Here is a 22,578-nt window from a genome sequence, read left to right on the forward strand (position 1 = left end):
ATGGAAACAATGCATTATGGAGACATTGTGAAGCACATAATGAATGTAAGGTGTTTGAGTTTGGTATACTTGAACATATTCTAGTGAATCCTAGGGGTGGGAATATAAAGAAAAAATTAATGGAAAAGGAGACACGTTGGCAAATAAAATTGAATGCATCAGAAAGCCCAGGGCTCAATGATACTATATCCATAAAACCTATGTTGGACAAAAAATAAATTATTGTCCATGATATATTTCCCTTTATGGTGTATATGACAATATAAAAATGTGATATCAAAGTAGTATTACTTTTGAAGTTTTTAAACAGTTTTAAGGTTTTGTGCAGTTTTTTTATTTTTTAAAATACATCTCAATGTAATGTAATACATAGTATTTAAATATGAATATATCCACAATTAACACTTTCGTATATATATCTTGGAAATAAGTTACAAGAGGAAAGCAATAGTAATGAGGGAATTCAGCACTGTGCACCTTAAGTAGTTGTTTTTTATGGCTAGTTAACAATTGTCTTTTAATTAATTAATGTGATGTTTTCATTGGATAAAGGAGACTATAAAATATGTAATTAAGCACTTTCAAATGGTTCTGAAGAAATCTACGGGTGTAGATGAAAGCGCTTAACCTGTTTGGTGAAGTTGTCTAGTTTTAACAGTTTGTATTAAAGAAGGAATTTTACGTTTCAACGTCAAGTGTGCCAGTGCGTGATTATCTCAACTGGGATTGTTTCAGCCTTTTCGGGGCTGTATTTGTCTTATTGTGTTGGACAGACCAGTTTTTTCATTCAGTTGTGCTTGGTTGTTTGCCTTACACATGCACGGTCATGGACTGCATTTGCACATCTGTGCTGTTGCTTTGCTTACACTTGCTCTACTGACAGACTACTTGCGTATTCTAAACAATATCCAATGTGTACTCTGATCCCTACTTAATACCCTACAACACACAACTGCCATAAGTCATAGACATCCAGATATGACTGCCACATACTTTAAAACATGTCATACTGTAATAGTGCATAGGTACGTATGTATTTCTGCATTTCACCATGGCTGGCATGCAGCTCTATCCTGTTTGTCAACATTCTGTCACCCATGTTGTAGAGTTTACCGTCTGTGTACTTTACCTTTCATTAATGTTTATTTCTGACCTTTGCCTTGTGATATTTGTTATATGTGTACACCTGCTGTGTTGGTCTTAGCCACCTCTTTCCCTTTCTTACTTTCCTTCTATTCTCCAAAAATTAGAAATGAGGCCTATTTCCACCAAATAATTGCCCATGCCCCTCTGACAGTCCTTCAAATTTTTCTTTTCCCACATATCTCTTATATGTCCCTCTTCTTCACCCATATTCCAACTCTGCTTTTTGTCTCTCTATCTCCTTGGGTGTATACATTACCCATGTTCTCCACACATGGCCTGCAGCCATTGTGAACTGCTGTTAGCTGTAGTGATGTGGTTGTGATTGCTTTTCACCTTTATTAATTTGTTTATTAGAAATTTTACAGATTCCATCAGAATCCATAAGTGAAAGCAAGTATATTTTATTACTAAAAGACTTAAGGAGATATCCTATAGTTGTCTCTAAGCTTACTGTGGAGAATGTTGTAGATATGTATTATATTTACGAATGTCAGCTTACATAGGAAGAGTATAATTTCTGTAACTTTATTAATGTATATAAAGCTTTATGAGACAGTTTTCATGACTTACGGAGTAGTTGTCATTGATGTGCAGTGTGCTGTTGCTGCTGCTTAACTCTGTTATGTGCCAAGACATTTTAAATTCACTGAGGCATATATACATATTACAGGCTTATCTGCAACTTTTGCGCTGATATTGTCAAACTAAGCCAAATTCCGCAAAATTTAAGTAAAATGGCCTACACTATTTATTTCAGTCTTTTTATCATATCTTCTGCTATCTTTTTGTTTAAACCAATGCATATCACCTTTATCTGATATTCTCCCACAACAAAAACATTAAAGATGAAATGAACCATATTACTATAGTATTATAAGGTGTTTTGCAAGGCAATTCATATAGCAAGAATATGTGCAAGGTAAGAGCAGACAATCATTGTGCAAGGAATATGAGAGGCTGCAATACCAGGACAGAAAAGAGAACTGAAATCACAGGTAGTTTTCTCAGAATGTATAATCTTTAAAATGCATGGCCATCTGGAAGGCCATGAATTCCTAATTCCTTTGCTTTTTATCTCTGAATGCTTGTCTGAATAAAGTGATTTTATATATATATATATATATATATATATATATATATATATATATATATATATATATATATACATATATATATATATACACTTATCATCAAAATGATACACAGAATCAGTGCTCAAGGTTTTGAAAAGGCTGCAAATCTGAAGACAATTTCAAGACTTTTTCTTGTTCTCTGCATAAACAATCTGTAGAATGAAATGGTATTGCAAAAAATGTAGAGTGCATCCAAATTTTATGGTGATAAGAAGATACAAAGTGTATCGTCTGCTAGTCAGGAGTTTTATTTGTGAACATTACATTTGCTTGATGTGAAATGGAGCCAATAAGACTAGCTAGTCTGTCATGTAAGTACACTTGATATTCCATCTGTCTTCTGTCTCTGCATTCTCACATGTCCCACGTACCTTTGACTGCATCTGTGGAGTCCCCCTTCTTCTGTAATCCAGTCTATGGATCCACAACCCTCTCTTTTAAGAAGAATGCAGGGTTCCCATGGAATGGACTACCAAAACAGAGAGTTTATCCCAACAAGAGATGTTGACCAAACCTTTTTCTCTGTACCTGTCTTCTGGAGGCAAGTTATATGTTTGAAAAGTCAGCTAAAACAGTTGCATTCACTGCAGGACTGGAACATCAGAGTTTTGTAGTGCCAAGACATGAAGGCCCTCAAACTCTGTAGACAAGGCTGATGTGCTAATGTCCAAACTCAATGGTAGGAAGAAGAGATATAAATCGTGGTATGGTAGATAACCTTTAAGGCATGCAGTGGAAGGGGAATATGAGGGAAAAAGTGAATGTGCAGTTAGAGAATCTGTTAAGGAAGAAAAAATGCACATTACAACCACCTGTGCCACTTGAAGTGTGGATTTCTGTTGCCTCAGATTACAAATTTGTTATGTAGGAAGCAGATTACCTGAAGTGTGTTAAGATTAAATGGTAGGTACCAAAATCTGGGCATATACTTGTATCATTACTTGCAAAATACATGATATTCTGTCTGTATATACTACCTAGCACTGTATGTTGGCATCTAGAAGTCCAAAATGATCAACTATTGTAATATTATATCCACATTCAGCTTCATACTTTTCCTTATGTACAGGAATGTTGCCAGACAGTAGTAAGTGTATAAGCACTTTTATAGACTGGCATATAAGAATCATTATTTTAGTACTGATACATTAACATTTACTTTTTGCTTTTAAATGCTAACTTTTTTGTTGCTAGAGAAGCCACAAGTCTCTTGATGCATGTCAACATAAATTTATATGCAGTAGTAAACAACGACACTTTATTTTTCTTTTACTCAAATTGCTAGTTCACAAAAATCACTCTATGTATTTGATTCAGCTTTCAGCCTTTAGTCTTCCATTTTTTTGCAGGAAATCATTTTATATTGATATTCACTGAATCACTGATAGACTAACACATACACAAAAATCCTTTACAGCTGTCCTGTTTTAAATAACAAATATATCTATATTAATAGTTGCAGTATTTGACCATTAAAAAGTCTAAGAGACAGGTACATTTTGTAAGTTACTGCTTTAGGATGGCATGTATACAATGTCATCTGAAAATGTTATATTCTGCCTTTAAAGTTGTTTATTTGTACATGATCACACAGCAAAAAACATTTGTAATGCAAGTACTTTTGAAACTTCTTTTCTTATGCACAGTACTTATAGTCCCTTTCAGTCAATATTTTCTTCATACAACCACCTGTTCTGCCATCATGGTCGGCATACTCTTTTCTTCTTGCCTGCAGTACCATTTCTTCTTTTTTAACTATTTGTTAGTAAAGTTATGCTATCTTCTGAAAATGGACGTCACCTTTGCACAGATAAATTGGCCTTCTCACTAATTTGTTGTGGTTTAACACAACATAATATGACAATACTGTAATGTAACAAAGTAGAAGGCTTGACATAGAGCTTTCATACAAAAGACATTTACATATGGCTCTGGGGAGGATAAAGGCATGTCCACAAAGCTGCAAACAAACACTTGCTCATGCAAGCCTCACTGAGTACATGCCATACCTTCCACCACAAACACACACACACACGCACACACGCACACACGCACACACACACACACACATATATATATATACACACACACACACACACACACACACACACACACACACACACACACACACACACACACACACACACACACACACACACACACACACACACACACACACATGGCACAGCAGCCCTGTGATGTGGGATTCCAAAGCACTTCATCATAGAAGCACCACTATTTCCATCTAAGGCATGCACTGAAAATGTTGGACTCTTGTATTTTTTGTTGGTAGTCCCTTAATTAGTGAAGAAGCTGAACAGGAAGCTAATCTATACTAAAATTTAATTTACTGTAGTGTCTGCAGAGCTGAACATTAATAAAACAATCAGCCCCAGCCAGACACAAGCTAGACAACAACAATTTTTGACATGTCATCTAAAGGATAACTCCCCTTACATTTCATCTGCAAAAGTAACCTTCATACTGCAGTGTCTATGGAAAATGGGATTTGTTTATACTCACAACGTCAGTGTTAAGGAACTAAATAATTTAGTTTGTATAAATGTTGAGATATATTATTTATTTTCATTCATTGTTTCAATAAATGTGATGATTACAATTTTGTATAACATTTATATAAATATTCATCAAGTTATGAAGATCTCAACATGTTGATATTAGCAGGACTTAAATGTAAACAAATTGTAACTACTAACTACATAATTTTCCACTGTGCCATAAACACCTTGTAAGACTGTGGCTCAGACGATAGAAAAGGGCAACAAAACCACCTGGGCATCATATAATTTAGAAAAGTGTAGACTCCACTTCAGTTTGCAAATTCCTCTCCACCCCTACTGTTTGTTGCAATGAATATACCACAATTTCCTCTGATGTCACTCATTCACCACTCGCTTACATAATCTGAATACTGTGGTTGTCATGCAATATAATTTTATTACTTCACGATCACGGAAATTTGGGATAAAGCAAGGCAAGTCATAGTTTGATATTCTTATTTAATTTCCTCTTTCATTTCTAAAATAATTAGCAGATCTCTGATTTTTCAAGAATGTTCTTGGCATGGGTCTGTGTGGCCTAAGCCTAGGGTCAAAGCTGAATAGAATAATGAGTATTTTTTTTTGTTACCTTGGTACATATAAACCTGTTTTCCAGTTGCAAAGTCCGGGAGAGTACTAAGAATCCAGAAATATAGGAAGAGCACTTCTGATTTCCCTTCTGGAGCTGCCAGAGAGCAAAACTACTGCAACACTGTCAAACAATACAGATTTGTTAGTGTAAACTTAAACAACTGGCCAAAGGTCACTACAAAGCAAATAAACAATCCATGTTGATAAAGTTGTGAAGAATTCATTATACAATGTTTCAAAACATAGAGAAGATGACAGAAAGTAGCTGTTACTATTTATTTCTTTGTATTATGACCATCAGAAATGGCATTTTAAGATTATCTGCTTCTTTGTTCATTTCAGATGCATTTGGTATTAAAGACCATTGCCTGAGTTTTAAAGCCTACTAGTCTACTGTAACCTGCACTTTTAACTTCATGAAGGAGTCACAGATGAAATGAGTTTAAGAGGCCTCAGTTTACTTGTTCTGTAATGATAAGCCATGCCCAAAAACAAATGACACTCACTGTGTACTTGTAACAAAGTTTTTTTTTTTTTTTTTCATTTTCTTTTTTTTTCATATGTCATTTTGCTAACATCATTCCTGTTTACATCATTAGACTAACTGCACTCTACAGAACAATGTGTGTGACATCAGGATTCTCTTTCAGTGGTTTATCTGGTAACTAGCTGGGGTGGCTGGACCACACAATGTGTGCCAACCTAGGTGACCTTTCTTTACTGACATCTAAGTTTCCTGCACTGAAAACACCGAATTGCTCATGTCTGAAAGTACAAATCTGCAACGCCATTTCACTTTAATTTCATTTTCATTAGGTTGCAATCACTTCAGTTTTGTATGATGTAATAATAATATAGCAAGGTAGGGTGCTGGATGGTACTTCACCCCCACAATATTCATTATTATAGCAATAACCCATGCCTGGGTATGGGTAATGCTGGATTTACCCATGGTTGGTGTGGTTTGGTCATGAGGGTGAATTCCGAGTAGCCAAACAAAGCCAACCGTGGGTAAATCCAGCATTACCCACACCCAGAAGTGGGTTATTGCTATTAAACAATGACATTATTTAAGAAAAAAAAATTACTTTTCTTAAATAATGGCATTGTATAATGCCTCCTTGCTGCCCTTCTGCAGCTGTCTGGTATTCTGCGGCAGTTGTGATGTACTGCGCATGCGTATGCCTACGCAGTACATCAGAACTGTGGGCAAAAGCAACGGAGAAAGCAAGATCTCTGTTGCTTTTTACAAACTGGTTTCGCTATGTTAAATGGGTTTAACATAGCGAGACAGCTTTAAAAAAAGCAATGGAGAATCTCCGTTGCTTTTTTTAAAGTTGTCTCGGTATGTTAAACCCATTTAAGATAGCGAGACAGTTTTGAAAAAAGCAACGGAGAAAGCAAGATCTCCATTGCTTTTTACAAACTGTCTTGCTATGTTAAAGGAGTTTAACATAGCGAGACAGCTTTAAAAAAGCAACAGAGAATCTCCATTGCTTTTTTTAAAGCTGTCTCGCTATGTTAAACACGTTTAACATAGCGAAAGAGTGTGAAAAAAGAGTTATAGTAATGGAAAAAGTCCAGGCGACCGGACCTTTTTCCATTACTATAACTCTGATTTGCAACATGCATGCTGACCAAGCAGCATGCACGTTTTTGAATATTAATGTGGGGCAGCTGTATAATATACAATAAAAGGCCCAATACTATTCAAAAACGAGCACTCTGATTGGACAGCCTAAGCACCATGCCCACTGTAAATTGAGTGTTTTTCAATAGAAAGAAGTCTGGTCATTGTGTGTCCAGTCTTTCTACTAGAATATAAATTTAACACCATCCTTGTAACCTGCTCCATGGAGCAGATTATTAGTTTAAGATTTTCTAAAAGCTGTTTGAATCCTCCACTTAGCAGCACAGAGAAAGCAAGCAAATATGTTTCATCCTGCAGAAAAATAATCAAAATCTTACAACTTTCAATGCTAGGAACGGTACTCACTTAATGACTTTATTCCTCAATGATTAGCCTGAAAAGCACATATTATACAAACAAATAATTGGACATTCTGCAAGAATTCTGAAGGGGGTGGGGTGGGACAACAAAATTAGCATATGTAGTACATAAACTGAGTGTCCCAGACTACCAGAAGCTGGCAGAAAAGCACTAAAGGCTTTTAAAATAATGGCATTATTTAGAAAATGTAAAATTTGTTTCTTTTTTTTTTCCAAAAAACTTTTTATTTATATTTTAGCAATGCAAACATCAGTAGGAAAGTGAACAATACAGTTAATAGCAATGTATACAACAATAATTAGGTTAAGTTGAAAACAGAAAAATGATAAGTATTTACAGAAAAGAAAAATTAACATTGAGCCTAGAACTATGTACACTATATACAATAGAAGTCACATCTGCAAGCTTAAGTTTTCATCACTAGAAAAAGAAAATGAAAGAAGGAGCGTATCATATTGAGATGTGTGGGTGAAGTATGCAAACTCTTTGTTACATCTAGATATAGTGTAGGAATACTTATATGTTGAGATAATGAAAGGAATAGTCTAAACTATTGTTGTGACAAGTAGGTATCGGAGTTTATCAGAATAGGCTATCAGATTTTAATTCTTAAGAATTAAGTCCAGCAAGTATCCCCAGTATTTATGGTAGTATTGCTTTTGTTTTGTAGCAGTGTATGCTAATTTATGGGTGGATATGTATTTAATAGCTAGATTACAAAAATCACCCCATAAAATCAAGGATTTATCAATCCAGTTTTTGGTGATGTAGAATTTAATAAGGACGCACATAGTGATAAGAATGTGTTTTAAGATTTTGGGAAGATTGGTTGTAGTAATATGTAAAATAGTTGTTTCCTACGAAAAGGTGGATTTTTCATATCCTATCTTTTTCTAATCTTACTCTTAGGGACCACCATAGGTTGTGGACTCTCTTACAGCTCCAGAAAACATGCAACGTGTCTGCTATTTGATTTGGGCAGTATGGGCAGTATTCTGAATATCTGGGATTGAATTTATTAAGAATTGATGGCGTATAGTAAGCATTGTTGTTAATCATGATTTGGGTGTATAACAAGTGCTTGAAGGGAATAAACAAGATCGTATTTTCAATAGCCATTTTTTTATTTTCATATGAAATCAGTTGGCTTTTTTCCTGCCAATAGGTTGAGAATAGGAGGGAATTCTGAGATTTTATGCTTGTTATTATTTTGTATGTCCTGGAGATCATTTTATTCTTAGTTGCTAGGTTTTTAAATATTAGAATAGCTGAGTTAATATCCTGGTGGTCAATCTTAGTAGAAGATAACTTCGTTTTTAATAGATAAAGGAACAGTCTAAGAATGCTAACATATTTCTTTGGAAGTTCAAGTTTCTGTATTAGTTCTGTTATATCAGTGTCCTGCCATTTGTATAGTTCTCAAACTGTGAAGTATTTTATTAGAGGGAAGTTTGTTAAATTTATTGGTTGGCTGGTTGTTAATTAACAGGTTGGGATTTACATGGAGCAGTTGTATGAGAGCAAGAATATTGGAAAGTTGTATAGATCTGAATACATTTTGGAGAGTTAGTATCATATGTTTGATCATTGGGTGTAGGTTCTTAGCGAATGAGTCTTTTTAATTTAAATTTAGAAAAGGGAGAGATTTGGGATTTATATCGAGGGGTTTAAGTTGATTATACTAGATTTGAATCCACTGGGATGTCCAGCAACTCAGGTTAGTATCATAATTGACTATTTCGATCAGTCTGCTAGAGGTGATTATAATATAGCAAAGTTTAAAGTCTGGCAACCCCAAGCCTCCTTTATCCTTTGTTAAGGAAAGTTTGTCATATTTATTCTAACAGATTTAGGGTGCCACAAGAATTTAGATATGGCTTTTTCTACATTCATGAAGAATTTTTGTGGAATGATTGAAAGAGTTGCATATAGCTGAAAGAGAATTCTAGATAAGACATTCATTTTGACCGCACTAGCTTTTGACAATAAGGACATATTAATATTTCTCCATCTGTTGATATCATTTTCAATGTTTGACCATGCATGTAACAAATTGTTCTTAATGATCTCATTAGAGTTAGGAGTATAGATTATGACTAGGTATTTTATCTGGTATTTGGGTTTGCACTCGCTAACAGGGAAGTAGGATTCTTTATGGCCTAGACTCTAGGATTTAAAGGGAATATATATGATTTATTTGGATTTATTTTGTAATTGGATATATCAGACTATGAGTCTAATGAATTAACTACTTTTGGGAGATCGGTGTTAGGAAGTTCAAAATATAAATTTAAATCATCAGCAAAAGCAGAATATAAAGGTTTTATATTTAAAATTTTAGGTATACAGTGGAAGGTTTTTTGGAATATATATATATATAAGAGAAATGGTTTTAAATAAAGATTAAAAAGGTAGGGAGAAAGGGGGCATCCTTGTCTTGTGCCATTAGAAATAGGGATAGGGTTGGATTTGAGTTTATTAATTTGAATGGTAGTGGAGGCTTTTTAGTAGAGTGCGTTAACTATTTTTATGAATTCTTGTGGGATTCTAAAAGAGGGCAAAACATTAAATAAGTAGTTTAGGTTTACTCTGTCAAATGCTTTACTTGCATCAGCAGTAAGGATGTATCTACGATGCCGATCGTTACCTAGAAGTCTTATAATGGTATCTAACAGAAGAGTGTTATCGCATGTTTGTCTATTCTGCATAAAACCCATTTGTTCCTGTGAGATTATGGAAGGGAGTATATTTTTCAGTCTGTTTGCAATAATGTAGGCTAAAATCTTATGGTCCGTATTGATGAAGGCAATTGGTCTATAGCTAGCTGGATTTAGAGGGTCAGAGTTTGGTTTAAGAATTAGAATGGTTTTTGAGTTATTTAAATATCTATCAGTTATGCCATATTGAATTATGTAGTTAAATATTTTTAACAAAAGTTTAGGGACAGGTTCAGAGAATTTTTTTGTAGAATTCCACCGTGTATCCATCTGGGCTACGGGATTTACTTAGTCTAAGTTTACTAATTGCAGTTTTTAACATCTTCTAAATGCAGGGGTGATTTTAAGGAGTTCTTTTGGTAGTCACTAAGCTGTGGGAATTTTAGCCTATGAATGAACTCTTCAAATTTGTCTGTAGAGGGAGAGTTTGGTAGATTATATAGATTTTTGTAAATATCCTCAAATGTGTCTATAATGTCCTGGTCTCTATGTTTTAACAATCATTTGTACTTGATTTCCTTAATCCTGGGAGGTCCATTTTTGATATTGCTTAATCTGGCAAGGATTTTTGAGGGAATTTGCACACATTGAGTATTGGTATATTGATCTCATCTCTACAAATGAGATGTTTTTTAGATACAGATTGTGCAATTGCTTTTGCAAATCGGTCATTGTTTCTTCTAAATCCTTTGAGTACTTATGCTGGAGTTCTAATTCAATATCTTTAATTGAGTTTCCAGTTTGGATTTAAGATAATTATGTTTTTTCTTATACCACAAGGATTTTTGGATAATGAGACCTCTTATGGCCAATTTAGCAGCAGCCCATTGCACATCATAGGGGATTTGAGTAGAGATAAGATAATTGTTCAGTTGGGCTAGGACAGTATTTATTTCCTGTATTACTTCTTCTATTTGAATGATATTAGGATTTAAGGTCCAGTTGTTGAAGTAAGAGGATCTTTTGTAAGAAGTTGAGATGCCAATGGATATATTGATTTTGGAATGATCAGATATAGAGCTAGGGGAGACCTTGTATTTTAGTCTATAAGAAGTGAAAGTTTGGGAAATTAGAAAGGCATCAATTCTTGACCAGGTTTTATGTGTGGCTGAAAAAAAGTGAATCTAGGTATTAAGCTATCATGTTGGAATTTTATATAAGGGTCCATTAAATCAAAGGTGTTTTGTAATTCCTCTAGTGCTAGAGTAGTATGTTGAGATTGCCTAGTCTCTTTATGTGACCTATCTTTGTCTGGGCTGAGCTAAGCATTCCAATCCCCTCCTATAATGTATAGATGATTTGGATAATTTGCAAGGATATTAAATATGTCATAGATAAAAAGATGTTGGCTTGTACAGGGGCTATAAACATTAACACAGAGTAAAGGTTTATTTAGGGTATGGTAGTCACTGGTAAATAGAACCCATCTTCCTCTAGGGTCACTTTTGGTGGAGGTGATCTCTCCTTGATAAGATTTATTAATTATAATTGCTACTCCCCTAGATGATGAGTTACATCCAGCAGCAATTATTTGTTTCACCCATTTCCTGTTTCTTTCATTATTCCAAAGCTCATTGGTCATATGAGTCTCTTGTAGAAAAGTTATATTAGATTTATTTTGGAATGCGAGATGCATAATTAGGTTTCTTTTTTTTTATCTGATAGCCCCCTTTATATTCCATGAATATATTGTAATCATTATCACAATCTAGATTTGTTTTTAAGAATGTTGTTGAGTGATATATGTAAGACTGAATGTGCATTTTTAAAGCTGTTAAAGCTGTTATGTTAGAAAATAATTTAAATGAGGTGACTTCTAAGCTCCTAAAATCTATGTAGGTGCCTAACCACCCATCCCTATGTAAAGGTGTGTATATGTTTATTGCATAGCAGTTAATTTCAGTAGTTTCAAAATGTTGCAGGTAGAGCACTACAAGTGTACAAGAGAAAATAACAGGCACTGTTTGAATTTCATACCTAATATTACGTTTAGACATTCTACTATAAAAAGAAGAAGTCTGCCACCATATTACTTTAACAATTACAGAAGTACTCTTGACATAACTAAGATAAAACTGCACCACTAAATGTACTGCTTATTCGAAGCAATTCCAGCAAAGTAAAGAAAAAAGAAAAAAGGTAATAATACCCAAGTCTGTTACTGGTTGCAGCAATAAGGCTTTTGAGAGGTCCTTTATCTTCCGGTTTGTGTGGGTGAGTTCGAACTTCTTCTTCTTTCTCTTCTCTTTTGGTTTCTGAGATCTTGAAAGGAAATAAATATAAAAAAAAACAAAATTTCCTGGACTTTGGAGCACTAGCGTTGGCATTTCCGATGTGTTTTTATCAGTTGGCTATTCGCAGTGATGCATAGGGTAAGGAAGTGACTTAGAAATGACATTGTTTAGGTGAAAGGGTAACAGTTCAGCGTTTCCTCGTAAATCTGAAAGCCTTCTGGGAAATAGAACGTCGAGATGCTAATGGCCACTAGATTTTAGAAACAACAACTTATTTCATTAAAATAAAGCGATGAAAGCATACAAATGGAGAAAACCTCTTGGATTGCTTATCATTAACTCAGCGATTCACAAGATGAGTTAAATCATGCAGGATTAACTCTAGAAATACACATGAAAGTGAATTTAGCCTCCTCGGGTGTTTCAATTGAGATTTTAGTATCTTTATGATGAAATATTAAGGTTGCAAGGTATTTCATCTGGAAGCAAATTTTATTTTCAACTAAATTAGCACAGTATTTACTGAGTTTTTGGCATTTCTGCTTAATTTCTAGTGGGAGATCTTGTAGTATAGTAATTTTATGGCCTCTCCAGGCAATGTTCTTTTTTGCTTTGAAGGCCACAAGTATGGTTTAGACATGTGCTGACTTCAAAAGTCTGACATAAATTTGCCTTGGGGTTTCAGCTACTTGAGAATGCCTGAGAGATATGTGGGCTCTTTCTATGGTTATTTCAGTAAGAAGATCTTTGTTATTTAGTAGTGTGTTTATGTCAGGGAAATATGCATTTATGTATATGTCTAATGCTTATTAGAAGCTAAAAGAATTAACACGTTTTCATTCTATTTTATATACAGCTTAATTCTGTGTGAAATTATAAGATGCTTTTTGAAACTGCAGTATGCTTTCTGAAAACTTGCAAGATGCCCCCTGACCTAGTAATTGCTAGCACAACAAATTTCATGTTTATGCCTTTTGGAAATGTACTGAGAAGCAGGTGATTATCTGCTAGGTCAGGAAGTAATAAATGAAACAATACTATATTCTATAATGTTATGATTTTGAACAATCAGCTCTGCTTGTGTTATGAGAACATGCACAGCTGCGGAAGAATAAGAGATAGATGAGACAAAGGACTGCTTGAAGAATCTGTACTTGCTTTGTGCTCAAATTAGCTGTAATACCTTGAATAGAAACATAACATAGTGGGAAACTGTATCTAACCGGTGGCCACCAAGGCCACATTGTTTTTCTTAGGAAGCTTTTCATAAAATTGATAGTGCAAGCAGAAAATTATGGATAAACAGCTGCTATGTAATGATGATGTTAAAACTTGTGATCTGCTACGTCATCTTGGTAGGCAATGTCTTGTTAGAAAGTGTATAAAGATGAATTTACTTCCTGATTTTAGTTAGACAAACTCTGTATTAGCACGTTTTTGTGTCCTTGCTGCAAGATTAAAGTGCCTTAACCTGAACCTACCATGTATTGATCATTTTTAAAGTATATTTTTCCTTTGACAGATTGGTCTTTCGGACCGGAAACATCTCTCGCTCTAGCTCAGGTCAGATGGGCCCGGTGGCATGAAACCGTACGGGGAAGAAGCCACATCGGTTCTTCTGCTTTGAAAAGACCTCCAACTGAATTGTCGTTCAAAAGAGGCCAGCCACTGTTTCTGATCTTCGATTGCAGGATGAGTCAACAGTTCCAGTGACAACATCAGTCACGGAGGCTCAGGTAAGGAGGATTTTACCTTTTCTTTGTTTCAGATCAGGGACTTGTTACAGTATTTGTTTTTGTCAGGAGATTTTTTTTTGTAAATCAGGGACAAAAAAGATTGCTGTCTTGTCATAGATCAGGGAAACAGGATAGGTAGGCAGTTATTCTAAATAAACTGTGAAGAAGTGTAAATCGTGGTACAACATGATAAAAAGGTTTACGTAACAGTTTCTAACTAAGTTAAGACAACATGGGAAATAAGTGCACAAAAAGTTTCCGAGACCCGCCTTTAACTGAAGACGCAAAATATATGCAATTACAGTGTGCTGACAATGTTAGGTACTATACAAAATGGGTTAATAAATACAAATTTGATGGTAATTTAGATAAACCTTCACTTATCAAACTTGTCAAACAACTTAAAACAGACACAAAAGGTCAGATAAAAAAGCAACGTCAATTAGGAGTTCCTCAGGCACACAGGTGGCTTGAGGAAGCAAATCGCAGGGAACAAAAAAATAAAAATTCAAAAGCAATGTTTTTAGATAAAGAAGACAATAACTTGGTAATAGCAACAGCCCCTCCGCCCCCTCCACTTCCCTTACCGGAATATGAAGCGAGTGGACAAGCTGATCCACCTCCGTTAAATCCAGCTGTTCCTGCAAAACCAAAATCATTTGTCAGAGATCCTATCGAGACTAGGTCTCGAACACGCAACTTAAAAGGGGATATTGAATTGTATGAAATAAGTAAAAATTCACAAGCTATGAGTGAAGAAGAGATATGTCCACTCATAGAAGTACCAAATCCATAGGCAGGACAGGCAGGACAGGACCCAACTCTTCTAGTATATAGACCGTGGACACCGGAAGACATCCGGAAAGCCACAGAGGGAATTCCCCATCCGAAAGTTAATTTTAGAAAATTCTTAGAAGACTTACAGGTCATGAGGTTAAGTTACCATTTAAATGGAGAGGAAGTAGAAAAAGTAGTCAGACAAATCGTAGGTCCAGATTGGCACATGATCAGTGGCAACTGGAATCCCCGTGATTTAGAACATAGACCACTCCCACATAGTAACGCAGAACTGGACAACAGAGTGAAAGGTCTGATAGACCAAATCTCAGAGAAATGGAAGCCTAGGGCTGACTGGACTTGCATTAATCAATGCATACTACAAGAAGGTGAAACTGTTGATAGATATTATGCCAGATTATTAGAGTGTTTTAATAACCATTGTGGAATGCAAGTACCTGAAGACTAAAGAATGCATTTTTGAAAGGCAGTATTGCACCCATTAGCAGCTTTATTACAAAGCACATGGTAGATCATCGTACAAGTAGATTACAGTCATTACTTGAATATGCAAGACATGCCGAAAGGCATTTTAATGGCAAAAAGAAAAAGAACACACAAGTATTTGCAGTAGAAGATGGATCAGAAGTCTTTGTAGTACAAACTGGGAAGAAGGGTAAGAAAAATGCCCAGGGAAATAAACAATCTGATAAACGATCAGAGGACTTTGAAGAGAGAAAGAAAAGGGGTGAATGTTTTAAATGTGGGAAAAAGTGACATTTAGCAAGGGATTGCAGGCAAAATAAAAAGGTAACAACAAAAGACAAGGAGGGTGAGGACTGACTATACGATAGTCAAGAATCACTGGAAAGGAATAATCAAGAAAAGACAAGTGCAAATGTGTTATAAGGAGTAGAGAATGTGATAGAAGAAATAGAGGATGTGCATGAAATCACAGATAATGAAGAAAACGAAATTTTAGACTTGGCATTATTGAGCCTAGAGCTCTACTTAGCAGACACAAAACTGGAAGTTACACTTCTGGTACAGAGGAGGGAAGTTAAATTCCTGTGTGACTCAGGGGCTTCACGGACCCTGATACATCCTTCCAAACTACCAGAAAATTCAGAATCACTTGATTACATATTAGTGAAAGCAGCTAATGGACAGCTGTATCGGGAGCCACTCTCCCACAACATAGCAATAACTGACCCTGTTTCAGGGATGACCCAGAAAAGCAAAATTGTTGTTTCTGCAAAATGCCCAGTAAATCTTTTGGGTAGAGACCTAATGCAGATATTTGGCATAGCAGTAGTTCCAACTATGCAGGGTATGGAAGCACAGCGACAAATGGATACTTTTGTAGTGCGACCGGAGGGTGAAACATTTTATTGGTACAGCCAGGACTTGCTTACGACTGGTCCAGGGGCAGTAACCGAAGAACTGATGAACGTAGCCATCAGTAAATCCCCCTCCCCTGACACTGATAAACAGCATTTGTTGCATTGCACACTATATTACTGTAGAAAACCAGGACCTGATAAAGAATATGAGCAAGACCTGTTTAGAAACCATGCTAACAGATTAGTATTACGAAATCTGTACTGGGACACAGAAGGAAACAGTGTAGTAAGCTGTTCATTGCCCCAGGAATTCCCAGCACTTTACAAATCTAATCGATTACCACATGAGTTTGACTAAAGATAAAAATGTGAAGTGGGCAGACCTAGGAGAAAAAGTCACAAAGTGGGAAAAACAGACAGAGTTAGAACTTTCAGAACAGGGAGTACAAAAGCAGAAGTTGAATTGGATAACACAGACACACCCAGCTGTACACTTGCAGGCAAGTGAGGACAGCTGAGTAGCACTCTTACTAGAAGAAGAGGAAAAAGCTTTACGAGACATACCAGAGACTCTCTGGTCAACAGGAAAATCAGATGTAGGACTTATTCGTACAGCAGGACCAGTCACTATCACGCCAAAATCAGCATTTAGACCTCAAAAGAGACAGCATCCCTTGAGAAAGGATGCAGAAGTAGGAATCAAACCTATAATAGGTTCATAGGTTCATAGGTCTATACTAGGCTATCTGCCCTAAGGCATTTATAAGCCTAGCCCAAATTATTGTGGCTTACGCCACCCCTTATATGAAAAAATACTGTGCCCATTAGTTTGTTGTGCCTCTGTCCAGCAGTGACCCAGAGATGATTCCCGGGGTAAACCTACGATCTCCCATCCACAGGTCTAGATTTCTCTTGAACAGAGTCAGCGAGGTGCTCTGCCTCACATGGACCGGGATTTTATTCCACAGCATAGGGAGTCTCTGAGTGATAAATCTATCCCTCCAGCACGTCCTATTTATATCCGTGCTAAGGTTTAAGTCGCTTGCTCTAGTGGTTTTGGTGGATTTGGATTTTGTGGGGGGGAGCATGCCCATAAATTCGGGTTGGACATGGCCTTGTATGTCGGGCACATGTCACCTCTGAGCAGACGGTATGCGACTGAATAGAGCTGGAGTTTCTTCAATCTGGCAGCATATGACAGATTTTGGAGTCCCTTTATCCTTTTGGTGAGGAACTTTTGGGGTCTCTCCAATTGCTGCAGATGTCGGGTGAGATACATCCCGAATGGGGCATTGTACTCGATCATTGGTCTGATAAGTGAAGAGTACAGGGGAACAATGACCTCACTAGATCTGGATGTGAATCCCTTCATGATCAGGTGGGCAATGTAGAAGGTCTTTCTAACCACTTTAGCAATGTGAGTGTCAAAAGAAAGGCCACTGTCAACCTGGGTCCCCAGGTCCCTGATAACCTCTTCTGTGCTTAGTGGATTGCCACCTATATGGTAGCTTGGGGTTACCTTGTTTTTCCCGAAGGGTATGACTATACATTTTTGGCGTTTAACTTCAGGCCATGGCTCTGGCACCAGCTATCTGTTTCCGTGAGTCCCTTCTGAAGGATATCAGTGTCCGATGCACTTTCCACTATGGCGCCCAGTTTGCAGTCATCTGCAAACTTTGTCAGCCAAAGTCCTCCCATGTTGGCCTGTACTTCTGAGAAGTAGATGCCAAACAATAGGGGGCCAAGGACCGAGCCCTGTGGGACACCACTTGTGACCGGCTTGGAGTCTGACACAGCGCCAGCAACTCTAACCCTGTGGGTTCTGTCCTTAAGCCAGTTTGCAACCCATCTTGTTAGCAGCCTTACTTAAGGAAGGAGTGTTGATAGAATCTCCCAATTCACCATATAATACACCCTTATTTCCTGTTAGGAAAGCAAATGGAGAATGGCGTATGGTCCAAGATTTACAAGCTGTAAATGACGCAGTTATACCTAGGGCACCTACGGTGCCAGATCCACACACCTTATTAAATGATTTGAAACCTCAACAAAAGTATTTTTCTGTGGTAGATATTAGCAATGCGTTTTTCTCAATACCGATACATCCTGACAGCCAACATTGGTTTGCATTTACATTTCAGGGGAAAAGGTATACATATACGCGACTTCCACAGGGATATTGTGAGAGTCCAACAATATTCGCACAAGAAATGGCAAGTAACCTGGCGGGATTTATCCCACCGAAAGGCAGCCAGATTTTACTTTATGTAGACGACATTCTGCTGGCAGCCCCCACCCAGCAAGAATGCAGAGAAGATACCATAGCATTACTACAATTTCTAGCTACTCAAGGACATAAGGTAAACAAAAATAAACTGCAGCTTTGGAAAAAACAGGTCAAATACCTGGGATATGTAATATCCAAAGAGGGCAGAATATTAGATGAAGACAGAAAAACAGCAATATTACAAGCACCCAAACCAACTACCAAGAAGGAAATGATGTCCTTCCTAGGTACTACTAAGTTTTGTCAGAGTTGGATTCCAAACTATGCCTTGGAATCTGCTCCACCGATTAACTTGATATTCAAGAAGCCTATGGCAGCAGAAGATTTATTACAGTGGACACCAGAAGCAGAAACAGCTTTCTGCAAATTGAAACAACTGATAGCATCCTCATTAGTTTTAGGACTACCGAACTATCATAAGTGATTTTTCCAAACTGTAGATTGTAAGCAGGGTTATATGACATCAGTGTTAACACAGCAGCATGGGGACAAACAATGCCCCATAGCTTACTATTCATCACAGCTAGACCCAGTGGCGCAATCCCTGCCCCACTGTGCACAAGCAGTAGTTGCAGCTGCAATGGCAGTGCAGGCTTCAGCCTCAGTAGTGTTATTCCACCCTCTCACGTTGAGAGTGCCTCATGCAGTTGCGATTATTTTACTGCAAGAAAAAGTAGCATATCTTTCTCCTGCTAGACATCTTTCCTGTATGACTATACTATTGAGCCAACCTCATATGACAATTGAATGATGCACAACTTTGAATCCGTCAACCTTGCTCCCAACCCCTGCAGATGGCAAACCACACTGCTGCCTGCAGGAGATTGAGCAAAAGACACTACTTAGAAAAGATCTCATGGATGTTCCCTTGGATGATGCCGAGGTGACATACTATGTGGACGGCTCGTGTAGGAGGGGTCCTACAGGACAGAATCTAGTGGGGTATGCAGTAGTTTCTGATACTGAAATTTTAGAAGCAAAGTCTTTACCGCACAACTTATCTGCACAAGCAGCAGAATTGATTGCTTTAACAAGGGCATGTACCTTGGCAAAGGGTAAACGAGTGAACATTTTTAATGACAGCCAGTATGCTTTTTCTACTGTACATGTTTTTGCGCAGCAGTGGAAAAATAGAGGAATGATAACATCTACTGGTAAACCAATTAATCATACGCAATTTATTTTAGATTTGTTACACTCTATTCAGTTACCTCAGAAAGTAGCTGTTTGTAAATGCGTAGCTCATACCAAACAACAGGATAGGATTTCAAAAGGTAATGCAAGGGCTAATACAGCTGCAAAACAAGCAGCTTCAACTTCAGAAGTATTTCTTTTGAGTGAGGAATTACAACCATCTGAGATTTTAGACTTAGAAATGTTAAAAACAATGCAGACACTTACTACAAATGTAGAAAAACAAAAATGGATAAAACGAGGAGCAATTCTTGAGAAAGAGCTGTACATCTCCAAAGAAAGGAAACCGATTTTACCATCTAACTTGTTTAGATAAGCAGCTTTGTTGAGCCATGGGCAGTGCCATGTCTCAACAGGGGGGATGGTACAGTTAGTGAATCGAGTGTTTACAACGTATGGATTTACAAACTACACAAAAAATTTTTGTGCAGCATGCCATGTTTGTAACAAGCATCATGCACAGGGAGCATTGAAGCCTAATCAAGGGAGTTTCCCTACACCACCATATCCGTTCCACACTATCTGTATGGATTTTATAGAGCTGAACAAATGTGAAAATAAGAAGTACTGCCTTGCCATTATAGATATGTTTTCCAAATGGGTGGAAGCTTTTCCAACTAAAAATCCAGATGCAGCTACTGTTGCAAAAGTCTTCGTTAAAGAAATTATTCCCAGATTTTGCATGCCAGAAAAGATTTATAGTGACAATGGCACACACTTTGTAAATCAAACTATACAACAATTGAGCCGTTATTTCGGGATTTCTCTGAAAAAACATTGTGCATACCACCCCCAATCTGCAGGATTAGTAGAGAGGCATAATGGAGTTTTGAAAAATAAGCTTAGGAAATTGATTAGTGAGACACAAAAGAACTTGGTGCACTGTCTGCTTCTGGCACTGTTTAGTATGAGAACTGTTCCAAATGTAAAAGGGTTAACTCCTTTTGAAGTTCTGTTTTGGAGGGCATATTATACACCTCAATGGAAACCTCTCATGCCTGCAGAGCAGGAAGCTGACAGTTCACTTGCAGAGTATATGAGGCGATTTTTGAATAACAAACTTTTGCAGTTAAATTCTGTTTCAGATAAAGAACAAGCCAGACCATCGGAAACAGCAATAGTCCCAGGCACGTGGGTCTGGGTGAAAGTCATGAAGAAAAAGAATTGGAGTTCTCTGAAGTGGGAAGGACCGTACCAGGTGCTACTGTCAACACCCACTGCAGTCAAGATCGCAGAGCGAGCGTCCTGGATTCATCTGACACACTGTAAATTGGTTAAGAACTTTGAACTGGACAAAAACCTTGTTACTGTTGTACAACGAGAACAAAATGACCAGGTATAGAGTAAACAGAGATGCAGAACAACCTCAGAAAATTTTCATGATTATTCTGATAGCTATACTGATAACAATGATCTTTTTGCTGTGGCCTTTCCTTTTTCCAGCCACACGAGTTGAACTGAACAAACATGATGCATTACTCACAGACTGGCATCCAAACTTTAACACTTACCAAGCAATTAAATATGTGTATGCTGAGACTTTTAATGTTTCGAACTGCTGGATTTGCACAGCTATACCAACAACATATGGGGGATTATTGATGACTGCTGTCCCCCTAGGGGTCAATGAGACCTGGGAAAACTTGATTTTTGATACTACACCCATGAAATCACAAGACAAAATAGCTTTCTAAACGACATGACTCTCTTAACTGCAAATCCGGAATGGAAGAGGTTAGGCGAAGAAGTAAACTGTTTATGCTTTTGAAAAATAGAATAAAAAGTATTAACGGGGGAAAATGTCAGGGAAATATGCATTTATGTATATGTCTAATGCTTATTAGAAGCTAAAAGAATTAACACGTTTTCATTCTATTTTATATACAGCTTAATTCTGTGTGAAATTATAAGATGCTTTTTGAAACTGCAGTATGCTTTCTGAAAACTTGCAAGATGCCCCCTGACCTAGTAATTGCTAGCACAGCAAAATTCATGTTTATGCCCTTTGGAGATGTACTGAGAAGCAGGTGATTATCTGTTAGGTCAGGAAGTAATAAATGAAACAATACTATATTCTATAATGTTATGATTTTGAACAATCAGCTCTGCTTGTGTTATGAGAACATGCACAGCTGCGGAAGAATAAGAGATAGATGAGACAAAGGACTGCTTGAAGAATCTGTACTTGCTTTGTGCTCGAATTAGCTGTAATACCTTGAATAGAAACATAACATAGTGGGAAACTGTATCTAACTGGTGGTCACCAAGGCCATGTTGTTTTTCTTAGGAAGTTTTTCATAACATTGATAGTGCAAGCAGAAAATTATGGATAAACAGCTGCTATGTTATGATGATGTTAAAACTTGTGATCTGCTACGTCAGCTTGGTAGGCAATGTCTTGTTAGAAAGTGTATAAAGATGAATTTACTTCCTGATTTTAGTTAGACAAACTCTGTATTAGCACGTTTTTGTCTCCTTGCTGCAAGATTAAAGTGCCTTAACCTGAACCTACCGTGTATTGATCATTTTTAAAGTATATTTTTCCTTTGACAGTTTAAAACTTCTTTGATTATTGTAGTAAGTTGAGCATTTTCAATGGACTCAGGGATTCCTCTCAGTATGATGTTGTTACGTCGGCTTCTGGCTTCAAGATCTAGCATTTTTTGATGTAGATCTTTGATAGTGTTATCACTAGCCTGCAAGTTTTGTTGAAGTTCTTTTATTTTAATTTCATTGTCCATTGATTTTACTTCATTCTGTTCAAGTCAGTGCATTATTTGGTCCAAATTAGATCCGAATGAGGCTAATTTATGTGAAAATCTCTGGATTTCATTTTGCAGAGGTTGCA

Source organism: Protopterus annectens, chromosome 12.part0 (genome assembly GCF_019279795.1).
Source record: "Protopterus annectens isolate FY-2018-M chromosome 12.part0, PAN1.0, whole genome shotgun sequence".
Taxonomy (NCBI): Eukaryota; Metazoa; Chordata; order Ceratodontiformes; family Protopteridae; genus Protopterus; species Protopterus annectens.